Source organism: Monodelphis domestica, chromosome 2, assembly GCF_027887165.1.
Source record: "Monodelphis domestica isolate mMonDom1 chromosome 2, mMonDom1.pri, whole genome shotgun sequence".
Classification (NCBI taxonomy): Eukaryota; Metazoa; Chordata; class Mammalia; order Didelphimorphia; family Didelphidae; genus Monodelphis; species Monodelphis domestica.
Genome location: NC_077228.1, coordinates 224088920 through 224115817, shown reverse-complemented (window position 1 = coordinate 224115817; position 26898 = coordinate 224088920). Strand labels below are relative to the sequence as shown.

The 26898-nt window shown below is 36.9% G+C and overlaps 1 long non-coding RNA gene across 1 annotated transcript in view; it reads left to right on the top strand.

Annotated features, from left to right (window-relative positions):
- Positions 1-26898, top strand: part of LOC103102750 (uncharacterized) — a 41539-nt gene extending 14641 nt beyond the window's left edge. Inside the window, exon 3 of the long non-coding RNA XR_001628117.2 lies at positions 1-26898. This exon is cut by the window's left edge and continues 4351 nt beyond it. This is a non-coding gene — a long non-coding RNA (uncharacterized LOC103102750).

Here is a 26898-nt window from a genome sequence, read left to right as displayed (position 1 = left end):
CATTTGTTAACTGTCCCTTTAGCTGAAATCATCATCATAGTCTTCTACCAATTTAGGCAATTTTGATAATGTTTGCTTTCTTGGGTTGAACCATTGCTTTCTCTTCCAGTTCAAATAATAGGCTTTTTAACTGCATTCACAACTTCCAGTGGATGGTTTTTCCTTCATGCTTAATGATTTTGCTGAATTTAGCACAAATGTCACTTCACCATTTAGAGAAGGCCCCCTGTGCCTTCAGTTTTCACAAACACTCCTGATTTGTGGTTTTAGGTTTTTCTGCCTTTAGAGATCACATACATTCAAAAGTGCATTATCTGATACTTTCTACCAAATTATATTTTATCTAGCTCAGATGCCTAGGCCTTTAGAAACTCTGTTACACACCCAGTCCAAACAGCTACTGGTTCTTCTTCAAGAGGACTCTTTCTAACACCTGAATTATCTAAATCTGGCCCCATTTAAAGTTTTAAATGCAAATAAAATCAAACCAAAACAAAAATGATGTGCAGTTACTTTCTCCATAATGCTCAGATAGAAGGCTCCAAATATCTGAATCTTTTCATGATGTTACAAGTGTTCAATTTTTTATGGTTTGGACCTGAATATTTTAATTGGTGGTTGCCAGGGATTTAATTTCTACATTCCAAAATTAAATACTAAAGTAAAATGTAATTTACGGTAGTTTTATTTACAATAGAGGGAAGATATTAAGGAATGAGAGAGAGAGAGAGAGAGAGAAAACTCTGTCTTCCTCTGAGCCAGGTAGAAATTCTAAGGTACTAATTAGGGAAAAGAGTCTCAAGACAATGGGCCTTTCTCAGAGATTTATACCTCCAGAAAAGGCAGGGTCATTAAGTCAGCCTTTCACTCACCAGCAGTGACCATCTAAAAGGAAAACAGTCTGAGGTCTCCTGCACAAGCTCCTCCAGGAGTCCAGTTCCACAACCAAGTTTGAGTATTCATATTCCAGTCTCTCCTCAAGTGGCTGTCTTCCCTTCAGCTCTGAGTGACTGATCCTTCACTCCAAGCCCAGGTGACTGACTGTCCAGTCCAACTCCAAGTCAGAGTTCTTTCTAACTCAAATCGAATATTATCTTTCCTGTGGTCCTCTATTTAAAGGTATTTTTCTCTTTGGTCACCTTCCCTAAATTTCACATCTACCAATAACAGTAGACACTCCTCTCCAGGACTGCCCACTCATTCACTTGGGTCACAGACCACCCACTCAATGCATGAAATGGGTGTTCACACCTTTTTGTGGTTAGTTATACCTTTTGTGGTTAGTTAACACCTTTTTTTGGTTAGTTCACATTTTGTAGTTAGTTAACACCTTTTTGTAGTTAAAATGGGTAGATCTACTTCAAATAATGAGTTAACACTTTTGTAGATTAAAATGTGTAGATCTATTTCAAATACTGAGTTACCACCTTTTGGGGATTAAAATCTAAAAATAGATTGTGGATTACAATTCAATCTTCCCAATAAAGGAAGAGCTAAGTACTTTCATTGTTACAATCAGGAGACAGCTAAATCCAATCTTCACACAAGTAGGTGAAAATCTATAGAGAAACATGATAGTATTATGTTATTATTGTGCATTCTATCAGACTATATGTGTTAATATTACTATCATGCTATATGAATTATGAACCATGTTTTGTTTTTCACAGTATCATACCATATTTTTATTATTGTAATTGTACTATATGTGTATTACCCAGTGTTGTCAAGTTGCATGTGATGGTGATTTTGAGTATGTTACTTCCCCTCTCTAGGTCTTTGTTGAGGATTATACAAGATAATCTCAAAAGTCTCTTCTAGTTCTATACTCTGATTCTATGACTAATATCATAGCCAATTAATACCTTGGGAATGCTTCAGGCTGGGAGTAAATCAACCAACAGCCATCTTGGGAGTGACATTTTATACATCTATAGGTTTTTGGTCTGGAATTATACTGAGTCATCCATCCTGGGTTTGGAATTCCTGATTTTGAATGCTAATCATCAAAATAATAATGCTCAACTAGCTTAATAAATTAACCAGGCAATAACATTTATAGATTTTTATTAGTGACTATTTGCCTCAATTAATTAACAGATAGGACTAATGATATCAAAGTCATAGGCTTGATTACAATTGAGACTCAAATCCTTAAACACTATTGAAGTAAAAAATGACTCACATAGTGGGAAACAAGATTTTTACATGGACTGGAAGGAGATGAGGATTCTTAGTCTAGTGAAACTAAGACTTAGGGAGGGCCAGTTTTAGCAGTATTTAAAGGAAGGGCTACCATTTCAAAGAGGCTTTTAACTTATTTTTCTGGATTTCAGAGTGCAGAACTAGGAGGAATGGGGAGAGATAGAAGAGGCAGATATAAACTACATGTTAGGAGAGACTTCTTTAAGAACTGAGTTATATAATAGAAGAATGGGATGCTTTAACAAGTCATAGTTCTCTTTTCCCAAAACTCTTCCAGTCAAAGGCTTGACCACTTGGATATGTAGAGAGGGCTCATGTTCAAATTTTCTCACTGGTATAATGAAGGATTTGGACTAGATGACATCTAACATTTTATCTATCTATCAAAATACTGCTTAATCCTACTTTCTCTTGTGGCCCACTGTCCTCCAAAAAATACTATTTTATTTTTATTGTGATTGTGATTGTTGCTGAATTATGTCTGACTTTGTGATTCTATTTGGTATTTTCTTGATAAAGATACTGGAGTGGTTTGCCTTTTCCTTTTCCAGCTCATTTTGCAAATAAGGAAACCAGGTTAAATAGAGTTAAGTGACTTGCCCAGGGTCACACAGCTAGGAAGTATCTGAGGCCAGATTTGAACTTAGGACCTCTTGTCTCTAGGCCTGACTCTCAATCCTCTGAACTACCTAGCTCCTCCCAGGTGTATGTTTATTAAAAGAAGAAGGCTATCTGGTGTGAATAATATGTAAGAGCAATCTTCTTGCATTATTTTCACTGCAATTTTATTTTTGAATTGGAAGAGTACCTGTAGGGTCATAACTTTAGTCCTGGAAGGATCCTCAGAGATTATCTAGTTCAACTGCATTTTAGAGAAGATAAAAATGAGACCTGGAAGGATTAGATGACTTGGTAAAGGTTACATAGGCAAGTAGATATCAGACACAGAATTTGAACTTGGGTCCTCTCATTCCAGAGTCAATAATTTTTTCCACTGTGCCATTATTTGTTGCTATGTTCAGACCTTGTTATTCCTGATCTAAGAACCACTCTTATTCTGTTTGCATTATATATGCTTTAGAAGTCAGACTAAACAATGGCAGATGTGTTTTGTTTATTGCATTTCTTACTACCTACAGATCACAGCTTCAGAAGTGAGGGTGGTGTGACTTCTTTTGTTGACAATGGATGTGGCTAGTTTCTTAGTGACATTTTTTAATCTTAGTTTTTGCAATTTATCTATCTATATATCTATCCATTTGATCCTTTACTAAGGTCTTATCCCAAGGCCTCATTTTGGAATAGAAATAACCCTGGGTTTCATAAAGCTATACTGTTGGTACACAACTCTGGGAAGTTCTACTAAATTAGAAAGGTTTTGAGTACAGGCCTTGCTAAAGGAAGACCATTATAGAGGTCTTCATCCTCTTCATCAAGGAGGACTATCACTTGAATGCTAACCATTTGAGGAAAAAAATTTTTGGCCATAACAAAGAAGCTGACAATTTTGTGCAACTCTGCCTCCCTTAATCCAATTCATGTGCAAGCCAAGGCATCACTCCTTGGTATCAGTGGTCCTCTTTGAAAAGAAGGCAAATAGCAACTGTTATTGATTGAAATTTGAGAAGTATCTTTATCAGTAGACTATTTACACTAATAAAATGATCCTTCCTTTCTTTCCTTCTTTCCTCTTTCCTGTGATAATATGAGTGAATTGTTCTTCTAAGTTGCAAGTTCTTTCCTACTTCCTTCCTTCCTTCCTTCCTTCCTTCCTTCCTTCCTTCCTTCCTTCCTTCCTTCCTTCCTTCCTTCCTTCCTTCCTTCCTTCCTTCCTTCCTTCCTCCCTTCCTCCCTTCCTCCCTCCCTCCCTCTTTCCTCCTTCCTTCCTTTCCTCTTTCCTTACTTCCTTCCCTCTTTCCTTCCAATCCAAATCAGTGGTATAAATATTGACCTCTGGGGACAGAAAAGATCACTATAACCAGGAACTGAGCTAAGCAAAATAATTTCTCTTAGAATTTCTAGTTATTAACCTGAATGCAGCTTTCCTAATATGGCATTTCAGAAACTCTGGCTGCTTCCATTTTCCAGGTAATAATGTCTCCTATCTATTATAGCACTTTCATAGTCACACAGGTAATATCATCTCCATATTGCCAAGTCATGGAAAGGCTAAATGGTTTGTCTAAGCATTCATACATTGCAGTAAGCCTCAAAACTAGGATTAAAAAACAGGTCTACTTCTAAATATGATTTGTTTTCTACTTTTATTCCAATAGTTAGATGATTATTGGATTGCAGCTTTAATTAAAAAAGAGCCAACTAACTGCTGGACTTCTTTTATCTCCAGATGCCGGAGTCCAACCCTCCCTTTCACAGCAGTAATAGTGAACAACCTACCCCAGTAAGAAGTCAGCAGCCAGGAAGTAGAACAGGATTCAGCTCTGGGTCCTCCCAATCACTAGGGAAATCAAAATCACAGCTAGAGCCAAGTACTGGAAGGCAAATGGGAACACAGAATCCACCTTCTCTCTGGGACTTGAGAGTTGAGTAAACTTGTGGTCTGAACAAAACCCATAGCACCAGACCAAATTCTATATCCTCTTGCATTGTTTCCCATTGACACAAGCCTTCTCATCACACTGTGGCTGATTCACTGCAAAGAGTTTCATAACTCGACTTGGAAAAGTATGTGTAATCTGGGCAGTCTGGAGATGGAGGGATGTTTTAAAAAGGCGGTTATTGGCTCCTTTTTAAATGAGAGCAGCAACCCAATAACTATCTTATTATCAGAGTTAGATTGTAACAAAATTTAAATTTACCTAAAACCATTGAGGCAGCATGACAAAACAGTTCTTAACCTGGGACCTTTGAAATATTAAAAAAAAAACCCCATAGTTTGATAACTGTATTTCAATATAAGTGGTTTATTTTGTAATTCTACTTTTTAAAAACATTACCTGATAAGTAGTCTATAAGCATCACTGGACAACCGTAGCACAAAAAGGTTAAGAAACCCTGTCCTTAAAGGTAGCAGAGTGGATAAAGCACCAGGCCTGGAGTCAGGAGGACTAGAATTCAAATCTGACCTCACACACTTTCTAGCTGTATGACCTTTGACAAGCACTTAACTATGTGGGCCCTCAGGATTTGCTTTAATTAATTAAATTACTGATCTGTATTGAGGGAATTCCCCACAATCATGAAATTGTAGGTATAGATCCCCTCCACACCAAAAAAAGCTTCATACTCTATCACAAATACCCGTCAGAAACTTGTGAAAAATAATTGATAATTTTATCTAAAGCTTAGTTAAACAAATGGAAAACATCTCCCAAAGTAGAACATTGGTCTACATACCTTGAAATACTCCTGAGACTGTAAGTATCCCCCAAGGAGGAAATCATTAAAAAATTAGATTAGTTAAAGAAAAAACCCAACAAAAATAGTTTCCTATTCATCAAAAGGGGGAGAGAATGATACAGTATGCTCTTCTTTTAAAGGTTCTCTTGTTGCAATATGTGTAAAAATTTGAAAATTCTATTCAACCTAATGTATTCTATATAACAGACAAATAGAAAATCCTAAAACACACAAATGACCATTATTTGCCTACTTGAAAATCATCAGTGGTTCCCTATTTCTTCTTGGATAAAATTTAGAATTCTTAACTTGACATTTAAAGCTTTGAACATTATGGCTTTCAACCACCTTCCTGGCCATATTTTGTATTACTTTTCAGGCAGTTAACATTCTAGACAAACTACCTGCTAAGCTGTTCTTTGTACAATATATTTGTCAACTTAGAAAAACACCAGAACCACTAACATATTCATAAAACCAAATCTTTAATCAGTAAATGAGACAGGTCCTTAACATTTGGCTGCCACACAGAGCCCAGCACTAAATACCACACAGAGTCGAAACTCTGGAGCTCTGGGGACAGTGTCTCAGAGAGAATCACCACCAAAGATGATTCTCCAAAGAATAATAGAACTTGGGGACTTATATACTTTTGGGGGAATATAGTACAGCAAACATACACTGACTGGTACCAGAAAGAGGTTTTAGTTAGAGGTTAGGGGATCAGGGGGTGACCTAAATTGCAAATAAGATAAACAAAGTCTCCAAGCCATAGAGAAATAGGTTTATTGGGAGATGGCCAGTCTCACAACAAAGCCAGACTTCTGGTCAAGACCAAAAGACCCAGAACTTTGTGAGAGGATGTCTTTTATGTCCAAAGAATCTTTGGTAGAAGAAGTCACTTGATGATGACTTGAAAGTCACTTGATAGACTAGGGGGATTGGGGGAACTTGAACCCTACTTTCTAAGCCTGATGATGCCAATGATGATGTACACTTAGATGACCAGGATAAGGAGGAGGTACCAGACTCCCAAGCAGGTTAAAAGCCTGATGATGTATACTAGGGTGTATAAGGTTTCTAACTGAGGCAAAAGCCTCTATGCTAATGAAGACCAAGTCACAAGTTCAGGACCATGATTGCTGAGGGTGCACCATACAGTAAATTAAAGGCTGAGGCTAAAACTGAGGCTTATGCGTAACAATGATTAATTATGCTAAAGCAATTCTTTACTTTGGTTCAAAACCTTAAAGACTTATACTAAAATAATCACAAAAGGCCTACTAAAATCATTACTTATGCTAACATTATTTAACTATCTTAGAATTGCAGTAATGATTAACTCAATACTACTGATAACATTAAAATCTAATCCTCATTTATACCCCTTATGGCGGTAGGGGATTTTTCACTCACAAATTTACAATAGATACAAAAAGATGGTTCTGCACAGGTGTTGACCTTTTTGGGAATAGATCTCTGTTACAATGGAGGAAGCTTCTAAGACAAAAAGGATGACTGAAAATTTGCACATTTCTCACTCCTATCCAGGACCCTTAATGGATGCTTGGTTATCCATTGTTCAGTCTAATAAAAGTCAGTTTGGGACTTCCCCTAAAGGCAAATTCCCAAGAGACAGGGCAAACTTGGAGTTTCCAGAATTTAAGTTGACACATTCCATCTTCTGTGTTCTTGGCTTTGCATAGCCATTCAAAATATCTGGAATGTCTTCCCTCCTTCTCTATTTATTGTTCAATCTTTTTTTTTTTTTTTTGGTCTCTTTATGTCTCCATTTGGAGTTTTCTTGGCAGAGATACTGGAATAGTTTGCCACTCAGAAGGAGAAGCCAGCTCATTTTACACTTGAGGAAACTGAGGCAAGCAGGGTTAAATGACTCATCCAGGTTGATTGGTTGCTGTCCTTCATACTCAAAGAAGAGCAAAATGACATCACTGGTGACATCTTTTGAATCACAGTCACTCAGCTTGTCTGAGGCCATATTTGAAGTCATGAAGATGAGTCTTCCTGACTCCAGGCTCAGCTCTCTATCCCCTGTGACACTTAGCTACTTTCTCCTTCTCCACTTTAGGTCCTTAACATTTCTAACTTCTTTCAAAGCCTGACTTATTTGATATCTCCTGAAAGATGAATTTCTTGATCTCTCTGTACTGAAGTTATTTTGCACATACTTTTAATTTACTTATTTTTTCCCTCTCCATCCCCCCCCCCTCAACTGTAGAATGTAATCTCTTTGAAGGAAAGGACCATTTCATTGTTATCTTTCCATTGTAAGTTCTTAGGACAACTGCCTTGTATACAGTAGACCATTAGATATGTATATTGAACTGAATTTAATAGAGAATGATGAAGTAGTGCTCTTGTAATGGGTAGGGGGTGGGGAGAGAAGGCAGGGTATGGAGTTCTATTATTATTTTCCTTGTAAGAAGGAAATGCCAGAACTTTTTGCAGATATATTTTTATTTTAGTTGGCAAATCAGTCATGAGACAAAGAATAACTGATATAGACTGGAAGAGAAAAGGACTTTTAACTTGGGTCATAAACAGTTGGATTCTCAGAAACAAGGATCTTTTCAATTAATTCTATAGAGCATATTTCTTTCTGGCATTTGCTTAGAGGAAGGTTTGTCTCAGGTTATATGCGAATATGCATGTATTAAAGCTCCATTGTATTATTTCCCTTCAGTGAAGCCTTGATATTGTTGGTGTGACCTTTGGCAAAGCAAAGCCTTATTTGATGAGATTCTTGTCTATGTATTTCCATAAGTCTTCTCTGAGCTCTCTAGGTTTCCACTATTCAAAATATGCCATTCTACCACTTGGGCCATCCATAAATTGCCTGTCATCCTTCATGACCAGTACACTTTCTTTTCCATCCATAGATATCTGTGTTAATGTCTTTAAACTGAAGTCATCATAGTAATATGCTGTAATCCATTTAAAATCAATATGCACCTTGGTTCTTTGGAGATCATGGTGACCATAAACCATAGACAAATCAATTGGCCAAATTGGTAATAGAGAATGAACTTCAAAAAGCTATAAAACTCTTTTTACACTTTTACCCAGCAATAGCACTACTAGGTCTAAACACTGAAGAGATCAAAGAAAAAATAAAAGGATCCATGCAAAAATATTTATAGCCACTCTTTTTATGGTGGCAAAGAATTAGAAAGTGAGGGGATATATATTAACTGGGGAATAGTTGAGCTAGTTATAGTACATGAATATGATGGAATACTATTACACTGTAACAAATGATAAAGGTCTCTTCTCAGTCTTTATCTCCCTTTACTTCTTTGCAGTATTTGAAACTGTTGACCACTCTTTCTTCCAGGATATTCTCTTCTATCTGGGTTTTCATAATATTGTTCTCTCTTGGTTCTCCTATCTTTGACCATTCTGTCTTAGCTTTCTTTGTTGTATTTTCATGCCTGTTTACACTGTGGGTCCTCTTCCCTTTTCTTATTTGATTCTCTCATCAATTCCCATACTTTCAGTGATCATCTCAATGCTAATAATTTCCCAAATCTAAATATTCAGCATTAATTTCTCTCCTGAGTTCTAGTCTCTTATCATCCAATACCTATTGAACATCTCAAACTCCACACTTACAAAATAGATTGCCTTATCAAAACCTATCCCTCTTACAAGGGCACCTTCTTCATCCTGATCATGCAGGTTTGAAAATTTTGTTACTTTCAATTCCTCTTTCCCCAATGCATATATTTAATCAGTTGCCAAGTTTTGTCATGTCTACCTCCTTTCCTTTTCTCTATTTTAAAATTAAATTTTACTTTTAAACCAAGATCAACTCCCTAATGAGAAAGTAAGGAAAACAAAACCTCTGCTACAATCATATGTAGTCAAACAAAGCAAATTCCATTAGCCATGCCTAAAAAATTCTCAATTTGCACACTGAGTCATCACTTCTTTGTCAGGAGGTGGGTAAGATCATGAGTTCTCAGAAATTGTGATTGGTTATTATGTTGATCAAGTTCCCAAGTTTTCTTTTTTCTTTTAATATTTTTTCAATTAGTCTTCTCATTTTCCCAACTTGCCTCCCCCATTGAGAACACAAGAAAAATAAAACTTATTACAAAGATACATAGTCAAGGGAAACAAATCTCTACATTGACTATGCCCTTAAAAAAAACAAAACAAAACCCTGTTTCATTCAACATTCTGAATCCTTCACCTTTATGTCAGGAGGTTGGTAGCATGTTTAATCATTAGTCATTTGCAATCATGGTTGGTAATTTTGCTGACAAGAGTAGAGTATTCTATTACATTTATATACCATAGCTTATTTATCTATTCCCCAATTTATGGGTACTCCCTCAGATTCTCATTCTTTTTACCTAAAAAAAGTTATAAGTATTTTTGTACATTATTAGAATTTTTGTTTAGAACTAATCTCAATTATCTGCCCTCCCTCTCTTCTTTCCCTCCTGTTTCTCTGTTAAGTGAAATACATTTGTATACCCAACCTTGTATGTATATGTATGCATGTGTGTATGTTTTTCTTTTTTCTTTAGACAAGTACAGATGAGAGTGAAGCTCAAGTGTCAGTATCTGCATCCTCCCCCTCCTCTTTGTGTACCTATTTTTTCAACCAATTACATGTAATAACAAATTTCCACATTAGTTTTCCAAGTTATATGATCCAAAATGTTTCCCTCCCTCCTTTCCTCTCCTCTCCTCTCCTAGAGCTGACAAGCAATTCAATCTATGTTATACATGTATTATCATGCAAAGATATTTCCACATTGCTCATTGTTGTAAGTGAATAATCTTATAAAACCAAAACCTCAAAACATATACCCGAATAAACAAGTGAAAGATCATATGCTTTTATTTGTATTCATATTCCAGCAGTTATTTTTTTTTCCTATTTGGGCTACAGACCTAGTAGTGGTATTACTGGATGAAATGGCATGCTTTGTTTTATAGTTCATTGGTCATAATCCCATATTGCCTTCCAGAATGGCTGGATTAGTTTACAAGTCCACCAGCAATGCATCAGTGTCCCAATTTTGCCATATCCCCTCCAATATTTATAATTTTCCTTTACTGTCATATTGACCAGTCTGATAGGTGTGAGGTGGTACCTCAGAGTTGTTTTAATTTATATTTCTTTAATCAAGAGGGATTTAGACTATTTTTTCACAAATAATTATTAGTAGTTTTCATTTCTTCCTCTGAAAAATGCTTATTCATATCCTTTGACCATTTGTCAATTGGGGAATGGTGTGTGTATAAATTTGCCTTAGTTCTTTATATATTTGAGAAATGAGACCTTTTTCAGAGAAATTTGTTATACCCCCCCCCATTTTATTGTTCTCCTTTTAATCTTGGTCACATTGATTTTGTTTACATAAAACTTTTAAATTTAATATAATCAAAATTATTCATTTTACAACTTGCAATATTATCTATCTCTTGTTTGGTCATAAATTCTTCCCTTTTCCATAGATCTGATAGGTAAACTATTCTATGTTCCCCTAATTTACTTATAATATCACCCTATATGTCTAAATCACATACCCATTTTGACCTTATCTTGGTATAGGATGTGAGATACTGATCCATACCTAATTTTTGTCATATTCTTTTCCAATTTCCCAGCAGTTTTTGTCAAATAGTGAGTTCTTATCCTCACTGGGATCTTTGAGTTTGTTTATCAAACATTAAATTGCTGAGGTCACTTACCCCTAATCTGTTTCAATGATCATTATTTTCCTTTTTTTCTTGGAATATTAAGATAATTTTGAAGTATATTGTACATACACACATAATATATACATAATACTTACATATAATGAAGTGCCTGGTGAATCGATCCCAAGGATGAAACAATGACCAACAATGTAAGCACAAGAGGGAGTTTCTTAAACAAACTGCAGCTTGGGCTTAGCACTCTAAAATGGCTTGAGCCCTGACTTCAGGGCTTGAAGGTCTTTTTATATACTGGAGTGAACAGGAACTTCTGTGGTTGGGGGAGTGAACAGGAATTTGACAGGAACTTCTGGGACTGGGGTCATTATCAGCTCCTGGCATATGTCAGGATGCAATAACTTGCCTGGAGGGTTTCTTTGGGTGAGGGGGCAGGGAAGGGAGAAAATAGGTTTCTGGGCTGGTCCTTCCATAGAAATATAATTTTTGTTAGATGAAGGTTGAAAGGATGAAGGATGAAATTCCTTTCTTTAGGGGGAGGGACAGAAATTGTGGCAGTAGATTCTTTTTTAAAAATGTTTTATTTAGAATATTTTTCCATGGCTACACAATTCATGATCCCCCTCACATCCCCGCCCCCCCAAAGACAACAAGCAGTTCCACTGGGTTATACATGTATCACTGTTCAAAACCATTTCCATGTTATTCATAATTGTAATAGAGTGATTCTTTAACAACTATATAATTTTCATTAAATTCAAGATTAAAAAAAAATTTTTTTGGGGGGGGGAATAATTTCAGGAAAAGAAACTCGCTTATTCTCCAAATCAAGAAAGCGAACTGTTTGGAGAAGGTGCCATAAAGATGCCTGCAGAAACCACACACTGCATCAAAAGATCCAGAATGAACTTTGGGATGTAGTGAATTGAACTGAGGGGGTTTGAGTGCATTTACTCTGAATGTAAACTCTTATGCCAAAGGGGATATACCCCTAATTGGCTTTTTGTCAATGTGCCTAGTAATCACTAGTTTTGCTCTCTTTCTCTTTTATTTCCATCTTATCCCCAAATTATTGTAATTGCCCCTTAAAAAGTGCAATATTGAATGTACCTCTTGTAAGAGATCTTTAGAGATATAAACTGGTTATATGAAATGATTCATTGGGGAGACTAGGCATGTAAATCAGGGAGATTTCAAAATGCTTGTCTCCCAAAGAATCACAGGAGGTTATGTGTAGATATAATTCTCTCCCCAATGTAGACTCTAAACAATCACCCTAATGCAAATATCAATAATATGGAAATGGGTCTTGGTCAATGACACATGTAAAATCCAGTGAAATTGCATGTTGGCTATGGGAGGGGGGTGGCAGGAGGGGAGGGAAAGAACATGAATCATGTAACCATGGGAAAATTTTCTTAATTAATCAATTAAATAAAATCTAAAAATTAAAAAAAATTAAAAAAAAATAATTCTCTACCCAAGGCTCATTGAACCCAACTCATTAAAAGGCCTGGTAGGACCATGACTAAGAGCCAGATGATTGTCAGGTTAGATTAGGCTTGAATCTGCTATATCTACTTTTATTGATTATTAATACAATTAAAAATAAGAACCTGGAGTTATTGATATTAAATTTAAATTTTTTACATTTTAAAGCCCTTTGTGCATAGTTCCAAATTGCCCTCCTGAATGGTTGGACCAATTCACAACTCCACCAGCAGTGTATTAGTGTTCCGATTTTGCCACATCCTCTCCAACAATTATTATTTTCCTTTGTTGTCCTATTGGCCAGTCTGCTAGGTGTGAGGTGGTACCTCAGAGTTGTTTTAATTTGCATTTATTTAATCAGGAGGGATTTAGAAAACTTTTTCATGTGCTTATTGATAGTTTTGATTTTATCCTGTGAAAATTACCTATTCATGTCCCCTGACCATTTGTCGTTTGGGTAATGGTGATCATTGTTTTCTTAAGATCATTAAGATATAACAGAACTACTTCTGGTTTCATCTCATTGGATTCCTTCTATAAACCCTGATGATGATCAAGAACAGAAGGGACACATGTATCATTTCTTCATATTTGAATGTAAGCAGTTTACCCCATTTAGTCCTTTAATCATAGCTAATGTATAACTTTATACTTCTTGTCATTCTTGTATTTATACTTTGAAGTTTCTCTGTAGCTTGGCCTTTTCATCAAGAATGCTTGAAAGTCCTCTATTTCATTGAAGATCCATTTTCCCCTTTAGCATTATTTTCAGTTTTCTAGGTAAGTTATTCTTTAATGAAATTTTTTGTCCTCTGCCTTCTGGTATGTCATATTCCAAGTTCTCTGCTCCTTTAGAATGGTGGCTGCTGAATCAAGTCTGTGTTTCCATTTTGGCTTTTGTTTCAGAAGTTGACCAGTGAAATCTTTCAATTTCCACTTTGCCTTCTGGTCTAAGAGATCTGGGCAGTTTTAAGATTTCTTGAAACTTTAGGTACTTTTTAAAGTCATAGTGTTCAGATAATCCATAATTCTTAAAATTCCCCCCTGATCTGTTTTCCAGATAAACCATTTTTCCTGAAACAACCTTCTGTTCTGTTCTGTTCTCTCTTTTGACTTTGTCTTAATATTTCTTATTTCCTCTTGGAAGTGTTGGCTTCTATTTGGGTCATTTACATTTTTAGAGAAGTTGTTGCTTGGGCAAACTTTAGTAACTGGTACCAAGCTGCTAATTATTTTTTTTTAATTCTCTCTTCCATAGCTCTCAGTTTCCATTTTTTCCCCTCAAGCACTCTTATTCTATTTTTGAAAATGTTTTTTAAAAACTATTTGAAAAACTCTTGCTTAACCTCTTCTAAGAATTCTAGTTGAATTTGTGCCCAAGCTGTGGCTTTCTATGAGGAAATGCTTGTAGATATTTTAGAGTCATTCTCTTCTGTGTTTGCTTTATGTATCCTTTTCACCAGAACAGTTCATTTCCCTCCCCCTTCAATCTTCCAGTCTACTTCCTGGCTTTGGAATTGTTTTTAGGACTGAACCCTGTAGCACCTCTAGAGAGAAGTTCTGGGCTGGTCTTATGCCACCTTCTTAGAGTATTGAATATTCTGATATTCCAGATTCTCAAAGACAGGCTTTCAAAGCTCCCAAAGTAGCCTATTCCAGGACAAATTCTGATTTATGGACCTCTTCTTTGAGCTCTGCAATTTCCTGACCTATGTTTGAGTCTGCACAAGAGTAGATTACTGATGGACTCTGCCTGTAACCAGAAAGCTGAAAAGCTCTGTTGGCTCAGAACACAAAATTGCTGCCTTCCTTTGGGTGTGAGATTTTCATCTTGGTTATTTCTATGCAATCTGGGCCAGATATTGGAAATGAGCTCCTACTTACACATGAGACATATCATAGCTACTGTTGGTGACTTCTGAACTTCTTGGTACACCACCTCCTTATCCTGGAATACCACTGCCATGAACAGGTCCCTTCTCACTCTGTCTTGCTCAGGACCTGGTTAGTAGGTGACAAAGCTGAGAGTTGGTACCTGTCCTCATTTCTGAGCCCTGTATGGATTTGGTGGTGCCCTGGTGTCAGTCTGAGACTGCCTCTTGCCCTGGTATACAACCTCTTTATTAGTGCTTGAATACTCCTTGAATAACTTGCTCCTGGCTTTATCTCCCTATTTTCTTATGTGAATCTGGGCTGAACATAGGTTTCATTATGGCTTTTTCTGGATTCTCCCCTCAGCATTTGGTCAGATAAATTTTCTGGAATAACAAGGAGGAGTTTGTAGAGAAGAGCTTATTGTATTACTTTCTATCACTCCACCATCTTGGTTCTTCCTCCTTCTTTCTATTATGACTGCCCTAGTTCAGGGTCTCATTACCTTATACAGATTATTGTAATAGCCTTCTAATTGGTTTTCCTATTTGAGGGCTCTTCAGGCCAATCCATTCTCTACACAGCTGTCAAAATTATTATCCTGATAATAATTGATCTGATCACTTCACTCCACTACTCAATAAATTCTAATGCTTCCCTGTTATTTGGAGGAGCTAATATAAATGCCTGTTAGGATTTAAAGTTTTCACAGTATGGCTCCTTCCCACCTTTTCAGTTTCCTTACACATATTTCTCCTCCAGATAGTCTATGAACTAGTCATAGTGATCTTATTATACCTTACACACAATATTTCATCTCTTGCTTTTTCTCTGTCTACTCTCCAGCTCTCCCTTTTTAACTCTGTTTTTTAGAATCTCTGGCTTCCTCAGTTCAAATTTCACTTTATATTTGTTTTTCTTGGTTACAAAAACACTCCCACCCTTCAACCCAGGTTAGTGCCTCCTCCTATAAGATTAACTTCCATTGATTTCATCTGTATCTTGTATGCATTGATTTATATTCATGTTGTTTTCTCCATTAGGATGTAAGCTTCTTGAGGGCAAAGATTATTTTGCTTTTTTATTTGTATTTACAGTGCTTAGAATAGTGCTTGTTATTTAGCAAGTACTTAATAGATTCTTTTTTATTGATTGTGAACAACTTTGTGAGTCTTAGAGACTGCTCTATAGAAAGTACTTCATACAATTACTACAATACTTCCTGGAGGTAAAGATGACCACCAGGAAGAAGAAGAGTAGAGTCCAATCCCTGGTCAGACTTGCTAGAAGAAATGAAGTTTGAGGGAAATAGTACAAAGTTGAGTCAAAGGTAATTTTACCTTTTGTGTTTTAATCTTTTCTTTTGTGTGTTAGAAATAAATAGCTTTCCTATGCCTGATTTATATTTTGCACCAAATTCTTTTCCTAGTCTTCTTTTTTGGAGCAATATGAACAAAATTTAAACTTTCAGTGATTCTACCTGCGTGGAATGAGAATTTAGTGTGTTATTCTCACATTATTAATAGTTATTAATATCTAGAGGTTGGAGTCCCCCTGTCTCCTATTCTTACAAAAGCTTTATAGCTTTAGGTGAGCTTGTCTGGGAATTGCCTCAGGCAGGAGTCCCAGGCTGATGGTCTTAGATCCTGAAGTACTCATGACCAAATCATAAGTACCAATATTGAGTATCCTTTTGTCTTAGAAGACTATCCTATTGTATCTCTGTATTTGAAGCTTCTAACAGGAGGTCAAGCCTAGTGGCTTGAATGATCCCCTCATCAGCAACTCCTAGGTAATCCAGGCTTGAACCTCTCCACTCTTTGTATCTGTCTCCAACTTCTTGGTCATTTAAAAAAAAATATTGATTTGTTTGATATATCCATTGTGAAGCTATTCTCCAATTTATTGAAGATGTTAATTAGCTTGAATGTGTTCATTATAAAGCCAATGTAAAACTATTCAACACTCTCTCCAACTAGTGTAAAATGTTATAATTTCTTCTGGGAGACTTGATTACATCAAGATTCTCCTATAAGTAAGGGGTTTTTTTTCTGTGAAATTTTGGGCTTTTGTCTAGGGTCAATAACTTGAGGCAGTGCTTGTATTTTTCCTATAACCCCTTGGGGACATCTGTCTTGGGTCCATGACTTGAGATAGTGCCCACCCCCATCCTTCTCTCTCAATAAAGCCTTATATTTTAAATGATTGCTTTCCATGGTCATATTTATTTTTAATAAGTGGTAAAAGAGGGTGAACTTTGAAATTTCCAAGGTCTCCTCAATTTCCACCCCACACATACCCAATGCTCCAGTCAAGCTTTAAGAGCTAGAGAAACCAAGAACAAAGAAATCCACTTGATCCACTCTTTAGGGGCCAGGATCCCCCAGTATTAAGCCTGGTATACATGTATGAGTCCAGAGCTGTGGCTGAGAGAGAATATTCTAGTCCTTCTTGACCCAGCAGACTTTCTAAACTGTTACATTAGCTTCTTGAGGAGCTTTTCCATCACATATAGTAGCTGCCCAATAAACATTTGTTGAATGAATGGGAGATAAGATTTTGATTTAAGTTCATTTAATATTACTAAAATGAAAATTCTTAAGTTTAATGGAGTCTTTAAAACATATTACATTTCTCTCAAAGCCAAAGAAGCAGAATTTTAGAATTTGAAGTAACTTTAGAGGTCATCTGCTCTCAAATTCCCTCTCAATATTGCTGCTGCCTAGCTAGGTTTCTTTGGAGAGGCTACTTAACCTCCTCGGGCCCCATTTGTGAAATGAGGGAGTTAGAACAGCTTTCATCCAGGGTTTTTTCAACTTAAACATTCTCTGATTTATTTATTATATAGAAACATCAGCAAAGCATTCTGGATTTGTCTGTAGGGTTCTGTGGGTTGAGTTGCCACATCAAGTAACCACATTGATAAAACTGGCTCAAAGTTAATATGGGTATGGAGCTTAGATCAGTTCCACTGTGGTACATTTTTTATGTATGATTTTGATTGCCAGTTTTGATTCCAAGTCTTAGCTTCAAGGAAGTCATTGGGTGGGTGGTTAGGTTTGGTGTGGAGTTCATCTATATAAAGAATTTATGGAAACTCCCTCTATCTATGCATATTTGCAACTCATCTGTAACTTAGAGCCTTGGAGAATTGTCTGGGACACTAAAAGCATAAGTGACTTATATATAGTCACACAGACAGTATATGATAAAGGTGGGTCTTGAACCCAAATCTTCCTGACCCCAAGGACAGCCATCCACGATGTCATTTTATGAGATATCATTTAATTAAAAACCAGACAGAAAACTCTATGTGAGTATTCCTTAATGAAATGAGTCTCTCATTTGATGACTTATGTTGATTTTGGTAATGACTGTCTGAGAACATTAGCATGCTTGTCAGAAATTAGAATGTGTAGATGACTGTAATCCATTTTACACCCACATCTGTTAATTTATATTATCATTAATCCTCAGAATATCAGTAATAATTTAGGAAGGAAGAGTAAAAGTGAAGTCATTGAGCCAGAGGCTGCCTTCCTACTCTAATTAGAACTTAATCCAATATTCCTTTTGTAGTTACTTTACAAACACAAAGAACATGGAATTCGACCCATAAATATCATATATTGAAAAATGCTTTATGACAGATTTCATGGCAGGATAACCAGAGTATTGCATTTTCTTGGGAGAGGAAAGCTTGCTAGCTTTGGAACAGATTTTTACTACCCTGACAGAAGAAAAGCCCAAATGCAAAGCAGTGACATTCAAAAATCAGGACTCTAAGTGAGCTCAAGATTTATTCAGTGCCTGTCACAGGAATATGGTGTCATATTAGTACCCCAGGAGCCATGTCAGCTATAAAGTTGTTCAGTTTTTCCATTTGTGTCTAACTCTTATAATCCAATTTGGGATTTTCTTGGCAAAGATACTGTAAAGGTTTGCCATTTCCTTCTCCAGTTCATTTTATAGATGAGGAAATGGAGGCAAACAGGGTTAAGTGACTTGTCTAGGGTCATACAACTAGTAATTGTTTGAAGCCTGATTATGAACTTAGGTCTGACATTCTATCCATTATACCATACAATTGCCACCTATAAAGAGGAAGGAGCAAAAGTAAAGATCCTGGGAGAATTTCTTTATTTTTGGTGCCAACTCATTCTGAAACAACAGGATACACTTTAAGGTTTAATCCATGTTATTAACATTTTTCTCAATTACTTTCTTAAAATCCAAGCAATCATAAGTCAAAGCCTGATGTGCATATAGCATTTGTTGAAAATTTAACAATTGGCTCAGGCTGGGTAGGAGCTGGCTACGGTTTCCTTTATGTGATTACAAAGTTAATTCTCTCTATTGGTAATACCACAGGCATTACATGAATATTTGTACTTCTTGTAGGGAAAGAGCCTACACCCAGTCTGTTGTTGGGTGAGGATAATCAGAAGACTGTGAAGTTCCCCAGTCTGAAATGAGCAAATCAAATAGACTACTGGAACAAAAAGACTATGACTCAGAGAAAGTCTAGTTCTAGTCTCCTAACCTGATACTTCTTATCCTTTTGTCTGCAAGGGCTGGTAATGACTTTTTCTTTGCTAATCCTTTTACCTGTAGATAAAAGTAGAATCTTAGACTACTATATCAGACAAAAAACATGAATAAATAATTGAAGATGTATTAAATACTTGCTATGTTCCAAGCACATAGTTTAAAATGCCGGGGGTACAAAGAGCAAAAGTAACCAAAAAACCCAAGACAGATTGTTTGTCAAGGCACTCACACTATAGCTGGGGGAGATATCATAAAATGTAGGAGAATAGGCTCAGAAATTTTAATGGTTTAGCCATAGATTAGATGTTTATGCCTAGGAGTCTTTATATTACACCAGCTGGTAAGATGACAGTAGAACCTAGGGTCTGGAAAGCATAGCAACAGGGAAAATCAAAAGGCGTAGGTGATTTTTTGGACATAGTAAAAAGGTAAATGGTAAGGTCTATACCAGTGATGGCAAACCTATGGTGCAGGTGCCAAAGATGGCACTTGGAGAACTCTCTGTGGTTACACTGCTGCCCTTCCCCCACAGATTTGGTTACTAAAAAGACAGAGAGATTATTCCTCTCCACTGCCTCTCTGCCTTAGCAGACCAATAGGAGTGCACAGGTAGGTAAGGTGGGCAGCTCATAGGTGGCAGAGCTGGAGGGGGCAGAGAGTTTGGGCTACTCCCCTCCCTTTCTCTACACTCACTGAGGACATTCCTTACTTCATCCTCTCCTCTGCCCAGCAACCCAATGGGAGTGCTTACTCCCTCACTTGTGCAGAGTGGGGATGGGGCACACTTAGCACTTGTTGGGGGGAAGGGCATGACATCTGGCTCTTGGGGTTGCAGGTACTGCACTCTGTCTGAGGGGTGGGGTGGAAGTGGGGCCCAGCACTCCATCTCTAAAAGGTTTGCCATCTCTGTTCTATACCATCTCACTGGAAAGTTTGTACTGGGGATCTCTACTCTAAGACAGGGCAGCCTGGAGGTCATCAAGGGGAGGAAGGAAGGGAGGATCTGGTATTGGTTCCTGTTAGATGCATGGTCAATATAATGTGTTGGAGACAGCATGAAATAGTTTACAAGAGTGATGTAAGCAGAAGTTGGAGGTGATCCACCCAGAGATTGTCTAGTTTGCCATCTCAATGGCTTGTTGTTCTTTGCTTCCCTTTCTCTCTTTCATGGATATTGTTTAGTTTTTGTTATTGTATCCTCAGCACTTAGTACAGTGCCTCACAACATATTAGGTACTTAATGAATGCACATTGATTTGAATTCAAATAAGATCAATGAAATGATTGGAGTGGGAGAAGTTATACTTTCTCTGAGTCCTTGAGTATAGATCCTCTGAGTCATGCAATTTATTTTGAGAAAGAAGGTGGGAGAAAGGTCCTAGCATCAGCAACATACAGAGGCCAATCTACATTCTGCTTGCATAGGTGATTTTTACTTTCTGACAGAGGAAGTACTTTTCGACTTGTCTCTGAAATGTTTTCCTATAAGCGAAGAACTGTCCTATGCTGGGAGAAAGAGAGAAACAAAGCTTCTCTGGAATAAAACTCATAAGTCTTATAGTTTTTCAGTGATATGGGGAAGATTTAGACAACTGTATAATTAATGCAAATAGATGAATCTTTCATATGGTTCCTTTTTTAAGAAGAGTTGTGGGGAAGGGACTGGAGCTTGGATTTCATTGTAAAGGAAGCTTTTAATGAGGAATTTCCTCTACCAATGTAGATTAGGATCTGCAACCTATACTTTTGGAATATTGCCTGGGGCAGCAAGAAATTAAGTGACTTATTCATATAAAAAGTATGTAGCAGAGGCAGGTTTTCCTGACCCCCAAACCAACTCTTCATTCACTCTACCAAGCTGCCTCCAATGGTTCGTTGTGTAATAGGGGACTGGTCAGTGAGCCCAAAATCCAGGTATGAACAGAGTGCCACAGATACAAATACACAGCTGGAGAGTCTGCTTCTGGGAGAGTCATGTTGACTTATTATAGAAAGGTTTTGGTCAGGAAGCATGCGTAGACATTTTGTAATGATAGATAACAGCCTCTTTGATTAAAACATTAATTGGCTTCAACCTGATCCTTGGAGAGAAAGACACCAGAGAAAGACACCTATACCTCTAGAAACCCAAGGGGAAGATGTAGCTAGCCTTGCTCTGGAAAAGTAAGCCCAGGGCATTTGGGCTTTACTTTTACTTTTACTTTTACTAAATTTGAGAACCATTAGTTCTTATCCTTTGACCAATTTTCCAATGGGGAATGACTATTTTAATTTCTTTACTTTATTTTTTGGATTTGAGATGCTTATCAGTGTTATTTCATTCAGAGATTTTTGTTGTTGCAATTGGCAACTTCTCTTCTTATAATAGTTACCTTGATTTTGTTATTGCAAAATCTTTTCAAATTCATATAATGAAAATTGTCTGTCCTATCTTTTATAATGACCTCAATCCCTTTTTGATTATGAATTCTCCCCCTAGGTATGTCTGTGAATAGTATCTCATTTGCTGTGAACTTCAGTTTGGGTTGCATATCCATTTTGAGTTTATTGTGGATTCAGTATGTGTTGATCTAAACATAATTTTTGTTATGCTATGTTCCAGTTTTCTCAGCAATTCTTATAAAATATAGAATTATTACCCAAGAAATTTATGTTCTCAGGTTTGTTGAACACAAGGATATTAAGTTTACTCATTTCTGATTCTTTTATCTGCTCTATTCCCTGATCTATTCCCTATTTTTTTAAAGCCAGTATCAAATAATTGTGATGATTACTACTTTATGCTATAATTTTAAGTCTGGTTCATTTACTCTTTAGAAGCGCAATATTTATTGTTTACTGACTAAAAATATTAATTTCAAATGTCTACTTCCTAGCCCTGATTTTTCCTTAGCTCTAGATTTATATTTTAATTATCCTTTAGATGTCTTAGTTTGAACATATCAATAATGTTCCAATTTTTACATGTCTCAAATTAAACTCATAATTTCCCCCATTTTTTGCTCAAAACCCTTTCCTCCGCATGACCCTTTTAAGAGAACCAACATACTCCCAACTACTAAAATCTTAAAATCATCTTTGCCTTTTCTCTATCACACATTTTTTTGGGGTAGTCTAAAACTTTTTTATTACTGGTTAACAACTTGACTAAAAATAAATTTTTAAAGGAAACAAAAGAAAATTTCCTATGGGTGTCATTGGTTAGCCTAATGAGGGACAATGGGAGGAGGAAGTAAAGGGATTGGTTGGCACCAAGGAAGGTCACTTTTTCTTTAGAGAATAGAAGAGTAGAGAAAGTTATAATTTTACCATTATGGTTCACTCATTTGTCAGCTCTCATTGTCTTGCTCTCTCAATTTACATGGTCATCACTTGGTGCTACATGTAAATAGCCCCCACTAGCTTCAATGACCTAGTTGAAGTCATATCACTTCTCTTATATTGTCAATTGCTGAGTTGAAGTTGTGTCACATATCTGTTCTTGAACAAGTTTGCAATTGCTTTCCTTTGTCTTCCTCCTCTTTCTGCCCAGGAGCCTGCTCTACAAAATCAGGAACAAGATCACAGGAAGTTGAACGATTCTGGGTGAATCTCCCAATCAGCAAAGAAATTTCTTACCTTTTCCTTGTTAGGTAGAGGGTTTATATCAGGAATGAACATTACCCTCTTAGACTATTTTTTCTTTTCTATCTTTTTTGTTTTTATGAACTTGATAAATATAACATTTTACTTTACATAGAATAGAATACAAGGGCTGCAAAATGAAACTGTCTCCATTTCAAATAGCATGAGGATTTTTTGTTGTTATATTTCAACTTTAATTTGATAGTTACAGCACTAGCATGCTTTTCTGCAACTACATCTGATCTTCTGTCTACTCTTCTACAGATTTAGAAAAAAAATCACTGATGCTTTTTTCTTTTCTACCATTTTTAGTATTGCTATTATTATTCTCAATTTCTTCCTCTAATTCTCCCTATCCTTTCCAAAAACAAAATTTCTTCCCATATATGTCTCATTTGTTCCTCTTGTTTTTTGCGAGAAGGTGGGAAGCATGATTCATCATCAGTTGTCTGTAGATTTTTATTGCATTTATCATAATTCTTGAGTTTTTATAGTTGTAATCCTTTATAATGCTTTAGTCATTACATTATAATCCAAACTGGGTTTAGGAAGGGCATTCTCGTGGCATATGCAACCTTTGGAATGTGATTCTGGAATGATCATTCTTGATGCAACCCTGCAGGACTAGATGAGGGGCAAAACCCTGTTTAAAAAGCTTTGGAGAATGGAGGAATTTTCCATTCTGCTTTGAGAGAGGATATGCAGGCTTTCAGACTCTGTTGGGGACTGATTCAAGACATATGAGGAAATGGAGAGAAACTTTGGAGGGCAGATATGTGGGCAAAGACATCTCAACATGTCCCTTATTTTCAGCTTGCTTTACTAAGAAACTTCAGGAAATTTCCCTTTCAGTGAAATTGAGACAACTTCATTAAGCCATGATTTCATCTCACTCCCATTTGAAGAATTCATCCCCATGTCTTTTCTAGTACAACTGAAACTTCTGAAATTTCTACTTGCTATTTGCTTGAACAAATGAGTTTATTTGCTATTTCTATTAGAGAAGTCCTTTGTGAAACTCTGATAGGAGCAATAGCCTAATTCTTCCATGCAAGGTAGGCTATTTTTTCCTTAGAAGGTACTGAGACATTTCCTCAAACTTGGTTGGTTTAGGGGATTAAAGGCTCAGACAGTAGATATCATTTCCTTGTCACCTGAATACAAAATAGTCATGAGAAGCTGAAGGAGTTTTGAGATGCTTGATTGGTGAATCTCAATAGGACCTTTGCTAAGTTAAATCAACTGGAAAGGCCCTCAATACTCATAATTTTTTAAATATCCTCCTCCAGCTAGGACTAAGTAAGTTTTCCTTTTGTTATTCTTTGTTTTTTTGAAAAAATTTATTTAATTAGTCAATTTAGAACTTTATTCCTTGGTTTACAAGAATTCTATTCTTTCCCTCCCTCCCCTCCCCACAATCCTTCCCAAAATGGATACATAATTCCACTGGGTATTACATGTGTCCTTGTTCAAAACCTATTTTCCTGTTGTTGATGTTTGCACTAGGATGTTCATTTAGAGTCTATATCCCCAATCATATCCCCATCAACCCATGTGATCAAGCAGTTGTTTTCCTTCTGTGTTTCTACTCCCACAATTTTTCCTCTGAATGTGGATAGTGTTCTTTCTCATAGATTCCTCTGAGTTGTTCAGGATCACTGGATTGCCACTAATGGAGAAGTCCATTACATTCAATTGTACCACCATGTATCAGTCTCTGTGTACAATGTTCTCCTGGTTCTGCTCCTTTCACTCTGCATCACTTCCTTGAGGTCATTCCAGTTCCCATGGAATTCCTCCAGCTTATTATTCCTTTGAGCACAATAGTATTCCATCACCAACATATACACAATTTGTTTAGCCATTCCTCAATTGAAGGGCATCCCCACATTTTCCAATTTTTTGTCACCACAAAGAGCTCAACTATGAATATTCTTATATTATTTTTCCTTATTATCTCTTAGGGGTACAAACCCAGCAGTGCTATGGCTGGATCAAAGTGTCCTTTTTTTTAGTGTCCTTTGGGCATAGTTTGAAATTGCCATCCAGAATGGTTGGATCAGATGATGGTGGCCTAGAAGGAGCAGAAGTTCAGAACTCTGAATACCTGTCCTTACCAATCACAAACTGAATGCTCCTAGGGGACTGAAAATCAAACCTAAGAACAAGACAGAGCCAAGGAATCCTCCTGCTGGACATAGTTCAAAAGGTACACCCCCCCCCCCCCAAGCCAGAATCCGAAAACACTTGGGTTTGAGGGGAAGGTGGAAGGAAGGTCCCAGGACCCCTCCCCCCACCCTCCTAGAGTGCTGAGACTTCAGTGGCAGCAGGAACTTCTGGGTGTACAAAGGTGCTGGTCTGGAGGGTGTACCTTGTGGGCAGGGCAGTGCCAAGCTCAGAGTGTCAAACCCAAACAGCAGGGAAGGAGCCGAAGAGGGAACATAGAGCTGGCAGCCTGGCCAGAGCTGTGGCGATCCTCCATATTTGCTCCAGCCTTATAGGAGGTGTTGGCCTCAGAGCACACCCAGCCCAACCAAGCTGAACTTAATCCCATCAAAAGTCTTCAGAACTCAGGGTAGTCCAGGCTCCACACCCCTCCCTCATTGCCAGCTGGACTTTAATCCAAACAAAAGCCTCCAGAGGACAGGGAAGCTCAAACCCCCAACAACCCTCCCCCAAATACTGCACTGAGAGATCTTCTGTCAAATCTCCAAGAGGGGAGACTGACAGAAGCCCCCAAAACAAAAAAAAAAACAAGAGGAGCAAGAGCACAGACAAATACAGGGAGAAAAGAAGGGATGGATATGAGCAAACAACAGAAAAAGAAGAAAGAAATTACAATAGAGAGCTTCTATACAGAGAATGGAACAGAGGGGGAGGGATCAGCAAACGACAAATCAGAAATCCCAGTGAATTAGATACAGGCTTTAGAAGAACTCAAAATGCAATTCAAAACTCAATTAAGAGAGGCTGAAGACAACTTTAACAGCAAAATAAGTCATCTGGAAACAGAAAACAGTGTCTTGAAAGCCAAAATTAATCAGCTTGAAAATGAGGCAAAGGAGATGAAAGATGAGGCAAAGAAGATGAAATATGAGGTAAAGAGGATGAAAGATGACCTCCATAGAAAATCAGACCAGAAAGAGAAGGATGACCAAAAAGCCAGGGATGAAATCCAGATTTTAAGAACCAGAATACAACAACTATAATTAAGTGATCTAACAAGGCAGCAGGACACTATAAAAGAAAATGAAAAGAATGAAAAAATTGAGGAAAATATGAAGCATCTCATTCACAAAACTGAGGATTTAGAAAATCATTTGAAGTGAGACAATTTAAGAATCATTGATCTACCAGAAGACCATGACAAAAGAAAAAGCCTGGACACAATAATATAGGAAGTTGTTCAAGAAAACAGCCCCAATATTCTAGAACAAGAAGGAAAAGTGGAGACTGAAAGAATCCACAGATCACCTCCTATACTTAATCCCCAACTGAAAACACCCAGGAATGTTATAGCCAAACTCAAGAAATATCAGACCAAATAAAAGATATTACAAGCTGCTAAGAAGAAGTCATTCAGATACCATGGAACCACACTAAGGATAACACAGGATCTGGCTGCATACACACTGAAGGACCAAAAGGCATGGAATATGATATTCCAGAAAGCAAGGGAACTAGGTCTACCACCAAGAATCAACTACCCAGCAAAACTGACTATATTCTTACAGGGGAAAGTATGGTTATTCAACAAAATAGAAGAATTCCAAGAATTTGCAAAGAAAAGACCAGACCTGAATAGAAAATTTGATGTCCAAGCACAGAACTCAAGAGAATCATCAAAAGGCAATTTAAAAAGAGGGAAAAAAGAAAAACAAAACAAAACAAATTTTTTTTTTTGTAAGAGACTCATAAGTTAAAATGTTGTGTATCCTTATAAGAAAAGAGGTCATTGGTAACTCTAAAAAACTGTTGTTATCATCTGGGCAGCTAGAAGAATTACACTTAGAGGGAACAGTTACAAACTGTATAGGATGAAAGGACAAGACATAAATAGGTATATATATATATGCATGCATAAATACATATACATGTGTG